Here is a 21,989-nt window from a genome sequence, read left to right as displayed (position 1 = left end):
GGGTATACTACTATCTTTATCGTATTCCCTGGAGAGGTATATCTCATTCAACTCTGCACGCATTTAGCCGTAGCGCTGTATCCCAGAGACTTCTCCCGATTTATATCTATGCTCTTGATGGTATCTATACAGAAAAGTTTTATATTTCCAACACCAACCTTCCAATCGGTGGGGCACATAATAGCTTTTCTGACTGAGAGTACGGCAACTCACTATGGCAAAGTTGTTGTAGTACAAAAGTAACTCGCGTTCTCTCCTCTCCAATGCTTTCAGAGGCTTGCGGAAAATGTTCACATGAGGTGCTCTACTGAAATCAGTTGACAGACGATATTTCAACTGGACGGAAGTTGATGCCGGAGAAGTCTCTTGGCTCATTTTAAGACTCATTCTCTCGGGTGACGAATAATTTCGGTTTGTGAATTCTTGATGGGTGTTTATAAGTGAAGTTCTTTCCACTCCGCAAAAAAAAACAGCTGTGTGACGTGCTTCATACAAATGTTAATTTAATTAAATAATTTAGAGAGATAATTTTCGAGTGAGAAGAATTGCTTCCTATACCAAAAATTCCTTGGAAGCTTTTTTTTTGTATACAGCATCTCTTAGTTGTTTCCGTGTACCTTCTTCAATCTTTTTTTTTTACTCAATGTTCCTCCCGGTTTTTCTTTAAGAACAGGGGAAAAAAAAGAACCATTGTAACACCAAAAGTGTGATGAATAATACTTTGTGGTAAATACACTTTTGTGTTGTTTTTACTTATCGTGGATTAGCGTTAAAAAAGGTGAAAAGTAGGGTGGTGAGAAAAGAGAGAAAAAGAATAGGGAAAGAAGGGTGAAAAATCAAGTTGGAGTTAGCTGAATTTGGAGGGTGGAAGAGAGAGAGAGTGAAAAAGATGAAAAATCAAAAGTTCATACACTGAATGAGTTTTCAATATAAAACCCGAGTTTTTCACCACGAAAAGCCCAGTCAAAAGCACGACGCCAGACACGGTGGAAAGTACCGCAGAAAATGTGCTATATTTTTTCATTCACATACCTTTGTATCTCGTGTTCGCCCTTTTTGTGTATCGTGCTATCATGAAAATTTGTGAAAACACTAAAGATTGATGTGTGATAAAATTGAGCATTGAGTAACAACAACGGAAAAAAATCATACAAATTTTCCTATTCAATATCAGACTACCCTAACAGAGGGGCCGAATACGAAAAAAAAACGAAAAAAAATCATCCGGGACATGAAACCACGAATTGATATTGTTCAGAGGTAGATTCTTAATTAAAAATAGCGAAATATTGACTTTTTTCTAACCATTAGTGTGTTCAATGGATGAAAAGGATGAAATATGGTGATTGTATGAATATATCAAAATTCTTTTATTACATACGCATCGATGATTCCATTTCATACTATTCTAAGTATTGAGAGAGTTGTACTGATCCTCAGACTAAATTTTGTTAACAATTGTAAATTTGGTGGTAACCGAAAATTCAAATGATGAGTTGTTCAGTTTTGTATAGAGGAAGTGCTTGCAATTTCGGACGGAGTGTATATAAGCACTAATATCCTAAGTTTGAAGTTCAATATTTTCAATACAAATTGAAATTTTTTCTTACTTCCTTTTCAGAATTAATTTTAATAAGTTTAAAAATAAGTAAAAATGTATACGTGATTTTGACTATGAATCTGAACATTATGCTTGCAATTTTGGACGCTTTTCTTGTTATTTCGGACTCCTAATCCGCCTCAATAGGATGCCTATTGTTCCCCATTTCATAAACCTATCATACCAAGTTCTCTTCCTGTTTATGAGAAGGAACCGTAGAATAATCAAGGAGCCCGGGAAACTTTCCATTATTTCTCAAGAAAAATTATTACTACTTCACCATAAATAAGACTGAAGCAAACAAAATTTTAATTTAAATCATATTCAAAATTGAACGAATTCATCAAATACTCAAAGAAAATTCCACAATTTTGATCAATTTATTTGTATTGCCCAACTTTGCCTTCAAAAGGTTCGAAATTACAGGCTGTCCCAAATTACAAGCAGTTCCCCTGATTAGTTTTAGTCAGGGACATGACGGTTCCTATGTTTCTCATATATTTCTAACATGCCGAAAAAACTTTGAGTTTATTAGCTGTTTACTGTCATTGTAGAGTAGAATAAATTAGCAAAAAATACAAATACAAAATAAAAGCCAACTTAATATTGCATAGGAAACCTACGTAGGTTTAAAGATAGCTCGTGAAATGTGTACGGAAATAGGAAAAAAAATACAATAACAACGGGTTCATTTTTCAGAGCTAATGTCACCCCCTGGTTTTAGTATAATCAGTAAAAATAGCGGTTTCGTTTTTAATTAGGAGAAGGGTCAATTAAGGGACAAAAGAAGTGGCCGAAATTGAAAGCTGGCCGAAATTTGGTACAGTTACCCTATATGCAATCTAATATATGGAGAAGCGCTTCGGTTTCCCCGAATGAGGAAATCTTTAAATCGCCAGAAAGATGTTCAAATAGGATCCTGTGAAATTTCTCAAAGAATAGGATAGACAGTCATTTCTCCGAAGAACGATAATGCTTTCCTAACATTTTTTTCGTCTGTGAGAAGATAGGGGTTTAGAGGGATATTGGATCGCTTAATTTTATTATTGTTGCATTACCCAAGTAGCAATATACAGAAAGTTCTGCTGGATTAACGACATTTTCGGGGTAGAAAAACTAAAAAAGACTAAGAAAAACGGAGTAAGATCTTTTTAGAAATGCAAAATATTTTTGCGGCCGATTTAAAAACTATTTAAAATTTTTGTTAAGATATAATGTGAAAATAATGTTATACCTCTTTGTTCAGAGTTCCTCAATATTTTTTTAGAATATTCAAAAACTTTACTTTGAAAAAAAAGGGATGTTTTTAATTTTCAGAAGAAGTTTTCTTTTCGGTCACTGATTCCGGTGTCATTAATTCCGAGACGTTGTGTAGTAATATTTACGTTATTTTTTCGTCATGCTGTAAAAATGCTTTATATCCCAAAAACTTACTATTGAAACATGGTGTTATTTAACGACTGATATATAGGGCCTACTCGGATTATATTTTTCCATTTGAATTTAAATTAACGAGCATAACTAGATAAGCATTTGATTTGATTGGTTTTGATTGCTTGGGAAAGTGTCCGTATTAATACAAAATTTACTGTAGTGCGATATAATTGGTTTTGCCCATGGCTAAATTCCCGATTAACCAGGAAATCGACAAAACGAAATAGACAATAATGAGTCAGTTGTAACTGGTTACATTCGTGAATTTGACCTTTGCTGTCGTAAAGCGGTCTTCAAACTAGAAGTTTAGCTCAGTTTCCGTAGATCTAGATTTTCTAAACAAAAAATTTTAATGATTCGAAAATATATGAAGTCAATTACTATTAATATGCAATACTTAATAAAAATATTTAAAAAAAATACTAGTTATTAAGAAATTACACCAGATAAGTCATATATCTAAATTTTAGATCCTGAAGTCCGTATAAGATTTCCATTTCCTATTTGTGTATTTCCTAATACTTTTTGTAAATATTTTTTTTTTAATAAATTGTTTATAAATTCAAATTTAAGTTGTTTTGCGTTCAGTTTAATTTTTTTTTAGATTCGAAAAAATTATCAAATATTTCAGGAGATATTTTTATTGTAGCTTGCGTCCAAAATTTTCCATATCCTGAACAGATTTTAATTCAGAAAATATTCAAAAAATTTTGTGGCAGGACTGTTCGCAGATATTTTGTTACCCAAAAGAAAAATAACGTAAGAAAAACGTAATTTTTACCTTAATAATTCTATAATGACTTTAAAATTACCTTAGTTTTACGTTAATTTTTACAAAATGTTTACGGATCTTGCGGCCTGAATTGAATTGAATCTTAATAAAGCAAGGTATCAATAAAGTTACCTTTTTTTTAGCAAAAATTATTATGAATGCCAACCCAAAGTTTGTTTCTTTCACCACTTAGACTCAGGAATATCTCACAGAGTCGTTGTTTTATTAATTTTTATTAAGAGAGAAATTGTGTGCAGGTGCTAAGTGAAAGGAAACTCATTAATTAGCAAAGAAATCTTCGATGACTGCAAGAAATAATGATATATCAATGAGGAAGAAGGACGAGGAAGATGCTGAGAAAAACTTACATTTATTTTTCGGGACAGTTATCTGAAAAAAATTTCAAGTGATCTCTCAGGAAAAGTTTTAAATAGTACGGGTTTATTGTAAATTTTAAAAGAATACTTTCAATAAAGTTATATACGTTTGAGATAATTTTAAGAACGTAAAAATTATGCTTTTGTTACGTAATGCGTTTCTGAAGATAATATAATATTACTTGGGTACGACAAGTCGATTAATAGAACAGAAACTTATGGACAACGATGATTCCAAGTTTTTTTTCTTATTAAAGAATAGTATTTCGTTAGAATAAATCCATCTATCGAAGTTGCATTTTTCCTAAAATACGTGAATTCCATGAATAGAGCTTTAATGCAAACAGACCTTCAAAGCTCAAAAAGTTCAAAAAGCTTTCCTAAACTGTTGTCATTCGCAGATGGAATAGTATGAAATGGAACCGTCAAATATAAGTAATAATAAATTTATTTGCTTCTGTGTTGTGCTACAAAAAAAAAGTTAGTGATCGTGTGGAGAAGTAGTCACCAATGTAATCTACTGAGGCACTACCATTGAAGAAAAAGCCAAGAGAGGTGTAGGAGAAAAAAATAAATTGTGGTAATTTTTTTTCTATCTTATGCGAAAATCAAATAAACACATTTACACCTGTGTATATAAATTTATACTGTAAATAAACTTATAATATATGACTCAAACAGTATACTAATGCACAAACCCTGTAAGATATCGCATTAAAGAATATCGTAAGAGTCGCAATGGAAAAGATTAAAATGATATCACAGCAATTTAATCGCTTTTAGTGCGAAGATGAAACCACAAGTGAGATAGAATACAGCACACATACCACCCTACCAAAATGATAAAACCTCACGATCTCTGCTGTGTGATAATTTTTTGGGTGTTTATTCAATGAATAAAAACCTCCGCGATAATTTCCATTAAATAATTATATCAGAAAATTTGATTAAAATAACAGTTTTCCACACAACAAAGTGAGAAAATTCCCCAGACGACCTTTGATGTGATTATAATGTTATCTCTGAACGTATCTCGGTTGTGCTACTGAATTAAAATGTAAACATAAAACTTTTTCTCGTGTCTATGTAGCTTGAAATTCCTTTAAATTATAAGTTTTCTATGTGTTTTAAGCTGCAGTCGGATTTTTCGATTAATTTTGATCAATATTTGTGCTTCTTGCGAATTTTAATTAACATTTCAGCGACACCTATTTAAGAAATGATTTCAACGCCACTTACAGTGATTAGACAAACTATTCATGTACTGAAAATTTAAAGGTATCACGTTTCTTGATCGCTAAGTCAGTCATATGAAAACTTAACGACTATTTTAAACAAGAATATAAATATTCAAAATTTTCCATAGATTTATATAAACTAAGGAACACTGAAAACTTTTCTTTTCTTTTATCTAAATAACCTCTTAAAATATGTTTATATTCTAGCAAAATAAAATTTTTACATATAAATTACTACAATCTTTAATTTTAGATATAAATTGGTCATTTTGTAAGGGAAAATGTATTGAATATATCTATAAACAAATATGATTAATATAATAATACATAGTAAAAGATATTTCGTAAAATTGTTCGTAAATGTTTGTGAATTTTTCTATTGAGAACTTACGAAATGTTTGTAAATCGTATCGCCTATTAAAAAGTTCGTAAAAGTTTGTATTTTTTCACAAACATTGTTCGTAACATGATCATTTAACGAGCATTTTTCGTAAACACTATAATCGCTTAATAAACATTTATTCACATAAAAAACGTTCGTAAAGTTTTGTCAGGCAAACAAATAAATATGTACGACCATATGTTTGTAAAAAACGAAAAATTTTTGTCAAGTTATTATGTTACGAACAATATTTATGTAAAAGTACAAACTTTTACGAACTTTTGTGTGGGTTATACATTTCGTAAATCCCCAGTAGAAATTTCTAAATATTCACCAACAATTTTACAAATTTTTTTTCAATGCACCAATAATATTACTCTCGGCTATAATTGTCATTTCCTTTGTATTTTTCTTTAATTCTTGCTCAAATATACTCCAATGAACAGTTATTTTACCTTCAACGTTTTGGTCAGATTTTCCATTTTTCGTCCCCTTTTAAACGAAATATTGAAGGAAACAGTATACACAGTGATTAAAATTTCATTCCCCACTTCAAAATCAAAGAGAATGCTTGATGGGTAATAAGGAAAATAAAATTGAATAATTTCATAATTCTTTTCATTGTATTTTTCGAAATACTTAGAGTTTTAAAATTTTTCTGGGAATATTTGATAGAATAAAACACTTGAGATACAATTTTGAACAAATATCGGTGTTCGTCAATATTTTTTGTGTATTTTTACCATTGAATTATGTTTGGCTTCTCTTGTGTTTTTTTTTTAATTTCCACACTATAACGTTTTTACTCTTTCAAAATAAAATAAAATAAAGATATTATAACCTGTATAAATAATGAATGTAGAAGAAAACACGTATTAACATATTATTTCCGTCCGTTCGTCCGGTTGTCGTCAACTCTAGAGGCTAAACGGTAAGAGATAGCGACTTGGGACCTTCGGGGAACCCCCCCCCCCCATAAGTCGACCCTAGGAGCGTTAACATGCCCCTCATTTTTTTATTTTACTTAAGATTTAATATATCACAACATAATATGCAAATCATTTCACCGGATTTTGTAAATATAACACCAAAAATATGTAAGATAAATGGACCCCAGTCAAGTTCCAAAAATTAAAATTCCCAACGCCAAAATCCCGAAAGTCCAAAACCTGAAAGCTAAAATTGTAAATGAGTCAAAAACCTGAAAAGTGGAAGATTTCCAAAAGCCAAAATCCCGAAAACCAAAGTTCCAAAGAGCCACATTTCACTTCACATAAGCATATTAACCATTTGCATAATTGTATTGCAACTTCACAGAGAAAAATTACCCTCTAGATTCAAGAAAAAAATACTCTAAATAAGGCTTCGATTTTGCTCCAAGCAATTTTTTGCTTAAATTTTGCTTAAATTAAGAAAAAATTTCTATAAGAGCATTTTCTTAAATTTTAGAGTAGGGGAGACCGGGGTACCTATAGCCAGGGGTAAAAGTAGACAGTGGATTTTTCTCGTTTTTCTTAAAATGTACATCGAGCAAAGTATTTTTTAATGAAAGTAGGAACACATCCCCATATTCCCAGAAATATTTATAACTCTGATCCTGTTATCCTACAATTTAGAAGCATTTTTATAAAATGGGTATCAAATTGTAGTTTTGATGTTACAGTTTTTGGACCAGCATTTGGTTTTCTGAGTTTCTAGTCAAGATTTCATAGTTTTACCTCGTTTCTGGTTTAATAAACCTAATTAAAAAATATTTTTCACTTGGATAATAATTATCCACTTTTTTATATAAGATGATAAACACTGAAACAGCCCTCGGGGCAGTTGTAGTCACTCTTCCGTGGCGGGCTAAAACTATCAATGATTTTTCACTAATAGATGGATAATTGTTAGATGAAAAAGTACTATTGATATTCCAAGCAATATTGCCATTTGTATGAGCAACTTGAGAAATAGATTTTTTTAGAATGTTTGCATTAATTTTGCCTCAATTACAAAAATGTCATAAAAATGTTGGCTAAAGCCCTTTTCTTTAGGTTTAAGTAACATATTTAGCATCAGTGGGCTTCAGTGTATCAAGTGAAACAATATTTGGTATCTCCAGTTTAAAATTTCATCTGTGAAACTAGTGGCAATTAGTACCCCAAAAGTGGCTATTTCTACCCAGGCAGGGGTAAGTGTAGCCAATGTGCAGTACTTTTTTCATTATCCTCTCAAGAAAAAGCCAAGGATTTTAGAGCTTTGAACTACACTGTTTCATATAGCCAATATCCTAATGCTACTTATGAAACATAAAAATATTAGACAAAACTTATCATTTTTTCACAAGCCACTCGCGAAAAAAAAGCTTCATTTGCTGGCTAATTCTACCCCTGTCTCCCCTACTATGGTTTTGAAATTCAGTATCTTTGAATCTAGACTCTTTTACTCTTAAATTTAGAGAAAAATAGTTTTGAATTTGTAGCAAAAATGGTTTTGATTTTAGAGTATCATGGTTTTGATTTTAGAGTATTGTGGTTTTGACTTTAGAGTATTGTGGTTTTGATTTTAGAAACTTATGGGTTTGATTTTAGAGTATCATGGTTTTGATTTTAGAAACTTATGGGTTTGATTTTAGAGTATTGTGGTTTTGATTTTAGAGCATCATGGTTTTGATTTTAGAGTATCATGGTTTTGATTTTAGAGTATTGTGGTTTTAATTTTAGAGTATTGTGGTTTTGATTTTAGAAACTTATGGTTTTGATTTTAGAGTATTGTGATTTTAATTTTAGAAACTTATGGGTTTGATTTTAGAAACTTATGGTTTTGATTTTAGAGTATTGTGGTTTTGATTTTAGAAACTTATGGGTTTGATTTTAGAAACTTATGGGTTTGATTTTAGAAATTTATGGGTTTGATTTTAGAAACTTATGGTTTTGATTTTAGAGTATTGTGGTTTTAATTTTAGAGTATTGTGGTTTTGATTTTAGAGTATTGTGGTTTTGATTTTAGAAACTTATGGTTTTGATTTTAGAGTATTGTGGTTTTAATTTTAGAAACTTATGGGTTTGATTTTAGAAACTTATGGTTTTGATTTTAGAGTATTGTGGTTTTGATTTTAGAAACTTATGGGTTTGATTTTAGAAACTTATGGTTTTGATTTTAGAGTATCATGGTTTTGATTTTAGAAACTTATGGGTTTGATTTTAGAAACTTATGGGTTTGATTTTAGAAACTTATGGTTTTAATTTTAGAGTATCATGGTTTTGATTTTAGAGTACCATGGTTTTGATTTTAGAGTACCATGGTTTTGATTTTAGAGTACCATGGTTTTGATTTTAGAGTACCATGGTTTTGATTTTAGAGTACCATGGTTTTGACTTTAGAGTACCATGGTTTTGATTTTGGAGTGTTTGCTGTGTTGATTGTCGAGTTTTGCTGGTTCTGAAAGTAGAGTATTCTGAGGTTTTGAATCAAGGCAATTTGAGGTTTTTTTTTGTGAATGTTATATATTTTATTCTTTACCTTTTTCCACGTGATGCATATGATGCGCGCGTATTCACTTCCATGAAACTCTCATATGCATCTTTCATTTCAATTTTCTATATGAACTTTGCCAATCGGAATTTACCTCCACTGAAGTATGTTGCTTAATCTGAAATATTTAAGAGTATAATGGTTTTGATTTTAGAGTATCAAGGCTTAGAACCTCTCATAGTCTGTCTTATTTCGATATTTTATATAAACTTTTCCAATCGGAATTCATCTCCACTGAAGTATGTTGCTTAATCTGAAATATTTAAGACTAATATGGTTTTGATTTTAGAGTATTATTGTCTTGCTTTTAGAATACTTTGGTTCTGATGTTGGTCTATTGTGGTTTTGAATTCTTTTAGAATATTGGGGATTTGATTTTAGACTATTGTGGTGATGATTCTACAGCATTGTGGTTTTGATTTTAGAGTATCGTGGTTTTGATTTTAGAGTATCATGGTTTTGATTTTAGAGTACCATGGTTTTGATTTTAGAGTACCATGGTTTTGATTTTAGAGTAACATGGTTTTGATTTTAGAGTACCATGGTTTTGATTTTAGAGTATTGTGGTTTTGATTTTAGAAACTTATGGTTTTGATTTTAGAAACTTATGGTTTTGATTTTAGAGTATTGTGGTTTTGATTTTAGAGTATCGTGGTTTTTTGATTTTAGAAACTTATGGGTTTGATTTTAGAGTATTGCGGTTTTGACTTTAGAGTATCGTGGTTTCGATTTTAGAAACTTATGGGTTTGATTTTAAAGTATTGCGGTTTTGATTTTAGAGCATCATGGTTTTGATTTTAGAGTATTGTGGTTTTGATTTTAGAAACTTATGGGATTGATTTTAGAAACTTATGATTTTGATTTTAGAGTATTGTGGTTTTGATTTTAGAGTATCGTGGTTTTGATTTTAGAAACTTATGGGTTTGATTTTAGAAACTTATGGTTTTGATTTTAGAGTATTGTGGTTTTGATTTTAGAGTATCGTGGTTTTGATTTTAGAGTATTGTGGTTTTGATTTTAGAAACTTATGGTTTTGATTTTAGAGTATTGTGGTTTTGATTTTAGAGTATCGTGGTTTTGATTTTAGAAACTTATGGGTTTGATTTTAGAAACTTATGGTTTTGATTTTAGAGTATTGTGGTTTTGATTTTAGAAACTTATGGTTTTGATTTTAGAGTATCGTGGTTTTGATTTTAGAAACTAATGGGTTTGATTTTAGAGTATTGCGGTTTTGATTTTAGAGTATCGTGGTTTTGATTTTAGAAACTTATGGGTTTGATTTTAGAGTATTGCGGTTTTGATTTTAGAGTATCGTGGTTTTGATTTTAGAAACTTATGGTTTTGATTTTAGAGTATTGTGGTTTTGATTTTAGAAACTTATGGTTTTGATTTTAGAGTATTGTGGTTTTGATTTTAGAAACTTATGGTTTTGATTTTAGAGTATTGTGGTTTTGATTTTAGAAACTTGTGGTTTTGATTTTAGAGTATCGTGGTTTTGATTTTAGAAACTTATGGGTTTGATTTTAGAGTATTGCGGTTTTGATTTTAGAGTATCGTGGTTTTGATTTTAGAAACTTATGGGTTTGATTTTAGAGTATTGCGGTTTTGATTTTAGAGCATCATGGTTTTGATTTTAGAGTATTGTGGGTTTGATTTTAGAAACTTATGGTTTTGATTTTAGAGTATCGTGGTTTTGATTTTAGAAACTTATGGGTTTGATTTTAGAGTATTGCGGTTTTGATTTTAGAGTATCGTGGTTTTGATTTTAGAAACTTATGGTTTTGATTTTAGAGTATTGTGGTTTTGATTTTAGAGTATCGTGGTTTTGATTTTAGAAACTTATGGGTTTGATTTTAGAGTATTGCGGTTTTGATTTTAGAGTATCGTGGTTTTGATTTTAGAGTATTGTGGTTTTGATTTTAGAAACTTATGGGTTTGATTTTAGAAATTTATGGTTTTGATTTTAGAGTATTGCGGTTTTGATTTTAGAAACTTATGGGTTTGATTTTAGAGTATCGTGGTTTTGATTTTAGAAACTTATGGGTTTGATTTTAGAAACTTATGGTTTTGATTTTAGAGTATTGTGGTTTTGATTTTAGAGTATCGTGGTTTTGATTTTAGAAACTTATGGGTTTGATTTTAGAGTATTGCGGTTTTGATTTTAGAGTATCGTGGTTTTTATTTTAGAGTATTGTGGTTTTGATTTTAGAAACTTATGGGTTTGATTTTAGAGTATTGCGGTTTTGATTTTAGAAACTTATGGGTTTGATTTTAGAGTATCGTGGTTTTGATTTTAGAGTATCGTGGTTTTGATTTTAGAAACTTATGGGTTTGATTTTAGAGTATTGCGGTTTTGATTTTAGAGTATCGTGGTTTTGATTTTAGAAACTTATGTGTTTGATTTTAGAGTATTGCGGTTTTGATTTTAGAGTATCGTGGTTTTGATTTTAGAAACTTATGGGTTTGATTTTAGAAACTTATGGTTTTGATTTTAGAGTATTGTGGTTTTGATTTTAGAGTATCGTGGTTTTGATTTTAGAGTATTGTGGTTTTGATTTTAGAAACTTATGGTTTTGATTTTAGAGTATTGTGGTTTTGATTTTAGAGTATCGTGGTTTTGATTTTAGAAACTTATGGGTTTGATTTTAGAAACTTATGGTTTTGATTTTACGGTATTGTGGTTTTGATTTTAGGAACTTATGGTTCTGATTTTAGAAACTTATGGTTTTGATTTTAGAGTATCTCGGTTTTGATTTTAGAGTGTCATGGTTTTAATTTTAGAGTATCATGGTTTTGATTTTAGAGTATCATGGTTTTGATTTTAGAGTATTGTGGTTTTGATTTTAGAGTACCATGATTTTGATTTTAGAGTTTAAAGTCAAAACCATGAAACTCTAAAATCAAATCCTCAATACTCTAAAATCAAAACCATGATACTCTAAAATCAAAACCATAAGTTTCTAAAATCAAAACCACAATACTCTAAAATCAAACCCATAAGTTTCTAAAATCAAAACCACAATACTCTAAAATTAAAACCACAATACTCTAAAATCAAAACCATGATACTCTAAAATCAAAACCATAAGTTTCTAAAATCAAACCCATAAGTTTCTAAAATCAAACCCATAAGTTTCTAAAATCAAAACCACAATACTCTAAAATTAAAACCACAATACTCTAAAATCAAAGCCATGATACTCTAAAATCAAAACCATAAGTTTCTAAAATCAAACCCATAAGTTTCTAAAATCAAACCCATAAGTTTCTAAAATCAAAACCACAATACTCTAAAATTAAAACCACAATACTCTAAAATCAAAACCATGATACTCTAAAATCAAAACCATGATACTCTAAAATCAAACCCATAAGTTTCTAAAATCAAACCCATAAGTTTCTAAAATCAAACCCATAAGTTTCTAAAACCAAAACCATGATACTCTAAAATCAAAACCATGAGTTTCTAAAATCATACCCATAAGTTTCTAAAATCAAACCCATAAGTTTGTAAAATCAAAACCATGATACTCTAATATCAAAACTATGAGTTTCTAAAATCAAACCCATAAGTTTCTAAAATAAAACCCATAAGTTTCTAAAATCAAAACCATGATACTCTAAAATCAAAACCATAATTTTTCTATAATCAAACCCATAAGTTTCTAAAATCAAAACCACAATACTCTAAAATCAAAACCATAAGTTACTAAAATCAAACCCATAAGTTTCTAAAATCAAAACCACAATACTCTAAAATCAAAACCATAAGTTTCTAAAATCAAACGCATAATTTTCTAAAATCAAACCCATAAGTTTCTGAAATCAAAACCATGATACTCTAAAATCAAAACCATAAGTTTCTAAAATCAAAACCACAATACTCTAAAATCAAACCCATAAGTTTCTAAAATCAAAACCACAATACTCTAAAATTAAAACCACAATACTCTAAAATCAAAACCATGATACTCTAAAATCAAAACCATAAGTTTCTAAAATCAAACCCATAAGTTTCTAAAATCAAACCCATAAGTTTCTAAAATCAAAACCACAATACTCTAAAATTAAAACCACAATACTCTAAAATCAAAGCCATGATACTCTAAAATCAAAACCATAAGTTTCTAAAATCAAACCCATAAGTTTCTAAAATCAAACCCATAAGTTTCTAAAATCAAAACCACAATACTCTAAAATTAAAACCACAATACTCTAAAATCAAAACCATGATACTCTAAAATCAAAACCATGATACTCTAAAATCAAACCCATAAGTTTCTAAAATCAAACCCATAAGTTTCTAAAATCAAACCCATAAGTTTCTAAAACCAAAACCATGATACTCTAAAATCAAAACCATGAGTTTCTAAAATCATACCCATAAGTTTCTAAAATCAAACCCATAAGTTTGTAAAATCAAAACCATGATACTCTAATATCAAAACTATGAGTTTCTAAAATCAAACCCATAAGTTTCTAAAATAAAACCCATAAGTTTCTAAAATCAAAACCATGATACTCTAAAATCAAAACCATAATTTTTTTATAATCAAACCCATAAGTTTCTAAAATCAAAACCACAATACTCTAAAATCAAAACCATGAGTTTCTAAAATCAAACCCATAAGTTTCTAAAATCAAAACCACAATACTCTAAAATTAAAACCACAATACTCTAAAATCAAAACCATGATACTCTAAAATCAAAACCATGATGCTCTAAAATCAAAACCACAATACTCTAAAATCAAACCCATAGGTTTCTAAAATCAAAACCATGATACTCTAAAATCAAAACCATAAGTTTCTAAAATCAAACCCATTAGTTTCTAAAATCAAACCCATAAGTTTCTAAAATCAAAACCATGATACTCTAAAATCAAAACCATAAGTTTCTAAAATCAAAACCATAAGTTTCTAAAATCGAAACCACAATACTCTAAAATTAAAACCACAATACTCTAAAATCAAAACCATAAGTTTCTAAAATCAAAACCATAAGTTTCTAAAATCAAAACCATAAGTTTCTAAAATCGAAACCACAATACTCTAAAATTAAAACCACAATACTCTAAAATCAAAACCATAAGTTTCTAAAATCAAAACCATAAGTTTCTAAAATCAAACCCATAAGTTTCTAAAATCAAAACCACAATACTCTAAAATCAAACCCATAAGTTTCTAAAATCAAAACCACAATACTCTAAAATTAAAACCACAATACTCTAAAATCAAAACCATGATACTCTAAATTCAAAACCATAAGTTTCTAAAATCAAACCCATAAGTTTCTAAAATCAAAGCCATGATACTCTAAAATCAAAACCACAATACTCTAAAATCAAACCCATAGGTTTCTAAAATCAAAACCATGATACTCTAAAATCAAAACCATAAGTTTCTAAAATCAAACCCATAAGTTTCTAAAATCAAAACCATAAGTTTCTAAAATCAAAACCATAAGTTTCTAAAATCAAACCCATAAGTTTCTAAAATCAAAGCCATGATACTCTAAAATCAAAACCACAATACTCTAAAATCAAACCCATAGGTTTCTAAAATCAAAACCATGATACTCTAAAATCAAAACCATAAGTTTCTAAAATCAAACCCATAAGTTTCTAAAATCAAACCCATAAGTTTCTAAAATCAAAACCATGATACTCTAAAATCAAAACCATAAGTTTCTAAAATCAAACCCATAAGTTTCTAAAATCAAAACCATAAGTTTCTAAAATCAAAACCATAAGTTTCTAAAATCGAAACCACAATACTCTAAAATTAAAACCACAATACTCTAAAATCAAAACCATAAGTTTCTAAAATCAAAACCATAAGTTTCTAAAATCAAACCCATAAGTTTCTAAAATCAAAACCACAATACTCTAAAATCAAACCCATAAGTTTCTAAAATCAAAACCACAATACTCTAAAATTAAAACCACAATACTCTAAAATCAAAACCATGATACTCTAAAATCAAAACCATAAGTTTCTAAAATCAAACCCATAAGTTTCTAAAATCAAAGCCATGATACTCTAAAATCAAAACCACAATACTCTAAAATCAAACCCATAGGTTTCTAAAATCAAAACCATGATACTCTAAAATCAAAACCATAAGTTTCTAAAATCAAACCCATAAGTTTCTAAAATCAAAACCATAAGTTTCTAAAATCAAAACCATAAGTTTCTAAAATCAAACCCATAAGTTTCTAAAATCAAAGCCATGATACTCTAAAATCAAAACCACAATACTCTAAAATCAAACCCATAGGTTTCTAAAATCAAAACCATGATACTCTAAAATCAAAACCATAAGTTTCTAAAATCAAACCCATAAGTTTCTAAAATCAAACCCATAAGTTTCTAAAATCAAAACCATGATACTCTAAAATCAAAACCATAAGTTTCTAAAATCAAACCCATAAGTTTCTAAAATCAAAACCATAAGTTTCTAAAATCAAAACCATAAGTTTCTAAAATCGAAACCACAATACTCTAAAATTAAAACCACAATACTCTAAAATCAAACCCATAAGTTTCTAATATCAAAACCATAAGTTTCTAAAATCAAAACCATGATACTCTAAAATCAAAACCGTAAGTTTCTAAAATCAAACCCATGAGTTTCTAAAATCAAAACCACAATACTCTAAAATCAAACCCATAAGTTCCTAAAATCGAAACCACAATACTCTAAAATTAAAACCACAATACTCTAAAATCAAAACCATGATACTCTAAAATCAAAACCGTAAGTTTCTAAAATCAAACCCATGAGTTTCTAAAATCAAAACCACAATACTCTAAAATCAAACCCATAAGTTTCTAATATCAAAACCATAAGTTTCTAAAATCAAAACCATGATACTCTAAAATCAAAACCGTAAGTTTCTAAAATCAAACCCATGAGTTTCTAAAATCAAAACCACAATACTCTAAAATCAAACCCATAAGTTCCTAAAATCGAAACCACAATACTCTAAAATTAAAACCACAATACTCTAAAATCAAAGCCATGATACTCTAAAATCAAAACCACAATACTCTAAAATTAAAACCACAATACTCTAAAATCAAACCCATATGTTTCTAAAATCAAAACCACAATACTCTAAAATTAAAATCACAATACTCTAAAATCAAAACCATGATACTCTAAAATCAAAACCATAAGTTTCTAAAATCAAACCCATAAGTTTCTAAAATCAAAGCCATGATACTCTAAAATCAAAACCACAATACTCTAAAATTAAAACCACAATACTCTAAAATCAAACCCATAAGTTTCTAAAATCAAAACCATGATACTCTAAAATCAAAACCATAAGTTTCTAAAATCAAACCCATAAGTTTCTAAAATCAAAACCACAATACTCTAAAATTAAAACCACAATACTCTAAAATCAAAACCATGAGTTTCTAAAATCAAACCCATAAGTTTCTAAAATCAAACCCATAAGTTTCTAAAATCAAACCCATAAGTTTCTAAAATCAAAACCATAAGTTTCTAAAATCAAAACCATAAGTTTCTAAAATCAAAACCATGATACTCTAAAATCAAAACCATGATACTCTAATATCAAACCCATAAGTTTCTAAATTCAAAACCATAAGTTCCTAAAATCAAAACAACAATACTCTAAAATTAAGACCACAATACTCTAAAATCAAAACCACAATACTCTAAAATCAAAGCCATGATACTCTAAAATCAAGACCATAATAGTCTAATAAAATTCAAAACTACTATACTCTTATTTTGAAACCATGATTTCGCTAAAATCAAAACCACAATAGTCTTAACTCGAATCCACTATACTCTAAAATCAAAACAATGACCTTCTAACTTTAAAACTTCTGTATGCTCTATCAGTGTTCAAAACTACGATTCTCTAAAATCAAACCCACTGTTCTCCTATTATTAAGCACAATTTATTCTATTTTTTAAACTATCATACTCTTTTAGAGAAATTCAAGCGCAAAATATCTCAATTATAGGGGAAAATAGTTTGAAATTCTTGTACTCTTGATTCAAAACCACGTTTCTTAATTTTTTCTAACTCAAAATTTTTCTCTGTGTTTGTAAGACTAAGGGGGCTGCGCCTCGGGCCTGAGTTTAAAGTAGAACATTTAATTTTTAGTTTTTATTGATGCAGCAAAGAGAATTTTTTTTGGCTTGGCGGGTCAAAAGGAAATTCTCTTTTTACTTCAGGATTTAGACCATTCGAGGTTTTTGCTGTTCGAGATTTTGGCTTTTCGGGATTTTGATACACTCGAGACCTCGATCTATTCGGGATATTATACCATTTAAGTTTTTGGCTTTTCAGGATTTTGACAAATTCGGGATTTCTACCTATCCTGGATTTTGATCTATTCGGGATTTTGATTCATTTGGGATTTTGATACATTTGGGATTTTGACCTATTCGAGATTTCGATGTATATTCAGGGTTTTGACTCATTCGGAATTTTAGATCATTCGAGCTTTTGGCTTTTCAGGATTTTGTCTTTTCCGGATTTTAACTCATTCAGGATTTTAACTTTTAGCAAATTTGGCTTTTCAGTATTTTGGCCCATTAGGGATTTAGCTTTTTCGGAATTGTGACCCATTCGGAATTTTGTAACTTAAGGATTTTGACTTTTCGGGATTTTGGCTCTTGGTATTTTGTTTCTTCGATATTTTGGTTTTTGGAGTTTTTTGCTGGTACTAAAGATAAATATATTTTCTAAATTATCCACATCTTATTACCTAATTTCATCAGTTTATTTTTATAGGGCTAGAAATTTTCATCGTAAATTTAAGACAAAATATCAATATATTAACTAAAGTATATCAACGAATATGTCGTTTATATTAATAGAAAATAACCCATATTTTCTTTACGTTTTCCAGTTATTTTTCTGACATGCACTTTTATTTATTATTTTCTTCACTGAGAGAAATCTGAAAAGGTCAAAATAACATCGCGGAAATGTTAATTTTACCCTGCAGTATTGATCCGAAAAAGGTGTAATTATGACCCTTCTTAGTTGTATTATGGGCTAAAGTTACCCTTCTTTCATGTTCATTTTACCCTTAAAAGGTGTAAAATTAACATTAAAAATGTTGATATATTTTTACACCCAAAAAGTGTTAAAGTTATGACGAAAAAAAGTTAATCGCAGCCTCTTTTTTTCTCAGTGTACATAATGGGGAAGTGGGGCATCTTTATATAAGGGCTTTTTGCTCATATTTTTAAACAGAACTGGACCTTAACATAATGTAATTTAGCTCCACAAATCAGTCTTGAATCTGAATTGTAAGATGATAAGGCTCAACTCCGTTTAAAATAGGACAAAAAAGGTGAATTTTAAAGTTGCCCCAATTCAAAAGTACCCCATTTCTCCCTATATTTATTTAAAGAAATGTCACAATTGCACATAATATTGCTTATATTTATATTATTTGGTTATCAATGCCCCTTTCTTTGGGGTAGAACAAGATGGGGCTGTTTCACGAAGTTCAATATTTTTTCACAGTGTTTTTTTATGAAATGAATATAAATTAAAAATTTTGGCTATTTGAAAATATAATAGTTGAATCTTTAGATATTAATTTATTGTCCTCAAAATCATATTTTCCGAAGTTATAGATGTGTGAAACTACCCCAAACTTGACCATATAAAAATGCTCCATCGCTCTCCATAAATTATTTCTTAGTAATAGTGTATTAGATCACAAATTAGTTAATAATAAATCAGTTAGTAATATTCATTAATAAATCAACTGATAAACTGGTATTTTAACTTGGTGGATTTCAAAAATATTAAGCTGAGAAGACGTTATTTAACGTAGACAATTTTCACATTGAAATAAATTTGTTCGTTGCTCTCTGGTCAAATTGGATTTTGTGAACTTCTCAAGGTTATTTTAGTTATCATAATTTGAGCAATAACCACAATTCGAACGATTATAACTTGTTTCTTTTCCAAATGAAGTAGTCAAAATATCGCAATAAAAATTCCAATCAAGATGATATCTCTGTGATTTTTTTAAAATTAGTTCAGAGTCCAAATAGAGAGCTCTAAAACGAGAAAAATGTTCAATAGAGTGAAAAATTGAAAATTAATTAAATGACAAATACAAATTATTTTAATTTCCGTCAATTGAAGCTGACCAATTCGCCAGAAGAAGAGTAGTTTTCTTTTTTTGTTTCCGATGGGAATATCGTGTTGCTGATAATGGGACATAATAGAAGATAAATAAGTCAACATTTTATGCATAAGTTGAGTAAATAAAATAAATATACAATGTGACTTCGGGGAGGAGTGAAGATGCAAGTTTGAAATGATAACGTACAAGTGCAACAATGAAACGTAAGACACTCTATGGCAATATCCGACTGAATGGAGGGAATAGAAAGAAAAACTATTATCGAATGACAATGGAAATTGTTTCATATTTTAAAACGAATGCAGATAGAGAAAGCGTCAAGTTAATGCATAAAAGTCTGTGTCATTCGTGGGATGAATTGTTGACACAGTTTTATACGAGGTTGTTCTTCTGTATCATTCTACCAAGTGCTAATTTAAATTGTGTTTTTTTTCTGCCAACAAAGTCGTTTTACATATTTTCTCAGATGAAAACATATGAGATTTTGATGAAAGCAATAGCACTAGAAAAAGAAGTTTAGCCCTCCTAATTTGCAATGTGAGAAATAGTTTTATATCTTAGCACCAAATTTCATTTTAATTGCTAAAGTTTTGCTGTTTTAGCTCACATTCACGTACAATCATCGTATCATATCGCACCTTTTAGTTATATTAGGAGAGACTTTCTTATTATTCCCATCACTTACGCTTCTCCACCAAAAAGAAATTAAATATACATCCTTTTTGGTGACTTTTAATTGAGCAATTTACTTCTGAGAACGTATATGCCTGTCGGAAATTCTGGTATTCGCATAATTGATATTTCAAATTGCTTTGAAATTGTTTTAAACATGTTTCTTAAGATGTGATGTGAGACATTATTTGAGGAGAGCGAGAGAAAAATCTCCTTGAGAAGATATTGTATAGTGATTTAATCCAGCTTCTATGGCTTTCACGTAAATATTTATACATTTCTTGTATGAATTGTGATATTTATGATCTTCGAAATTCTCAAGTCTCTCTCTCTCTTACTCACTTGGTCTTTTTGGGACTTTTCCTGGATGGTAAAGAAACACTCTGGGTGGATAAATTAAGTCTTGCATTACTCAAGTAATTATTATGCTTAATTCTATATTAATCTCATGCAAATTGTGGGATTTCAACAGAGATTCCTTTTTGCCGGATGCTTTGGAATTCACAAAATCTTTGGAATCTACATATTTGTCGACTTGCTTGACATTTATATAAACTATAATAATAGAGGAGGATGGGGTATTTTATACAAGGAATTTTTACTTTGAATTCGCCATTTATTTAGGAAAAGTTTGTAAATAGAAGTTAAACTTACTATACATGGGCTAGAGTTTGGTACGGACTTTGTAAAAATACTAGCAATAATTCTTGATACTTAATAGTAGTATATTAATGAAGATGTTTTGTAGGAAAAAACTGTAATGCGATGAATATGCAATCTACATGGAGTTAACTTAGTTAATTGCAATTAATAGAATTACTTCACCAAAGGCCATTATGCCGGCTTTAAATTGAAGGTTTAGCCCAGCTCCTGAAGGTCTCAAAAATTTAAATAACAAGCAATTTTACTGATTTTTCAAAATCTAATGGATCATTTGCCCTTAATATCCAATCCTAAACAATAATTCCCTAAAAAAACATGCCTGATAAGGAATTAGAGGAGTTAAGCCAAATTGCTAAGCTTTGAGTCTGAAACCCGTATCACACTCCTGAGAAATTCCGTCAGTCATGATTATCTGATCAGACGATCATGGTCACTGATCGGCATCGTTCAGTCGATCATAGAAACCGAACGGCGCTGATCAGCTGATCGTGGAGATTAATTGGCGCCGATCAGATGATCTGCCACTCACAGTTCACTTGCTAACCATTCTTATTCATTCCCGGTGAAATATTATTCGCAAAAGGAAAATTATAAAATTAAATTATGAACCATCCCGACATCTAAAAGATAGTTTGAAAATATTTCTTGTCAACTTAACATTTTTTCTGAGCAAAATAAGAAAAAAGTTACTAACTAAAAAGGAATTTATGGCTGACCACAATCCAAACTGGATTTAAGCCCTTTGAAAAGTCTTCTGATGATAAACGTTATACCTAATTCATTAAGGTTTCCTAAGGGTATGAATTTGTAAATAATTCTTTCTACTTGTTTTTTTCTTATTAATTTGGTTTAAAAGTGAAGAATAGACATAAAAAATGTGAGAAAAATCACGAGAATTTTTACTTACTTAATTTTTTTTTCAAGAAGACAGATTTTCATTTTTTAGGAAGCTAAATGATAAGAATGAAGAATTCGTATTAAAATCTGAAAAGTGTGAGGCTGTAGAATAGACAACTCAAGTGGAGAGTTGTGAAATATTTCACGGCGAAAATAAGAACAGTCGCGGCGAAAATGGGAACAGTCAAAATCTTCAACCGCATATTCTCCAAATTCGATCAAACAATTGCTCAGCAAAATTTTTTTTTTAGAATATTAAATTAACAGTAGATTAAAG

The 21,989-nt window shown here is 29.6% G+C and overlaps 1 protein-coding gene across 1 annotated transcript in view; it reads left to right on the top strand.

Moving 5' to 3' along the window:
* Positions 1-315: 315 nt before the first annotated feature.
* LOC129799127 (adenylate cyclase type 6) overlaps positions 316-21,989 on the top strand; it is a 133,639-nt gene continuing 111,965 nt past the window's right edge. The window contains exons 1-2 of the mRNA XM_055842777.1: positions 316-1,348; positions 4,585-4,763. The gene's annotated coding sequence lies outside the window, so the exon portion shown is untranslated. The remainder of the gene's footprint in view (positions 1,349-4,584; positions 4,764-21,989) is intronic.

Source organism: Phlebotomus papatasi, chromosome 1 (genome assembly GCF_024763615.1).
Source record: "Phlebotomus papatasi isolate M1 chromosome 1, Ppap_2.1, whole genome shotgun sequence".
Taxonomy (NCBI): domain Eukaryota; kingdom Metazoa; phylum Arthropoda; class Insecta; order Diptera; family Psychodidae; genus Phlebotomus; species Phlebotomus papatasi.
This window is presented reverse-complemented; position numbering and strand designations above follow the sequence as displayed.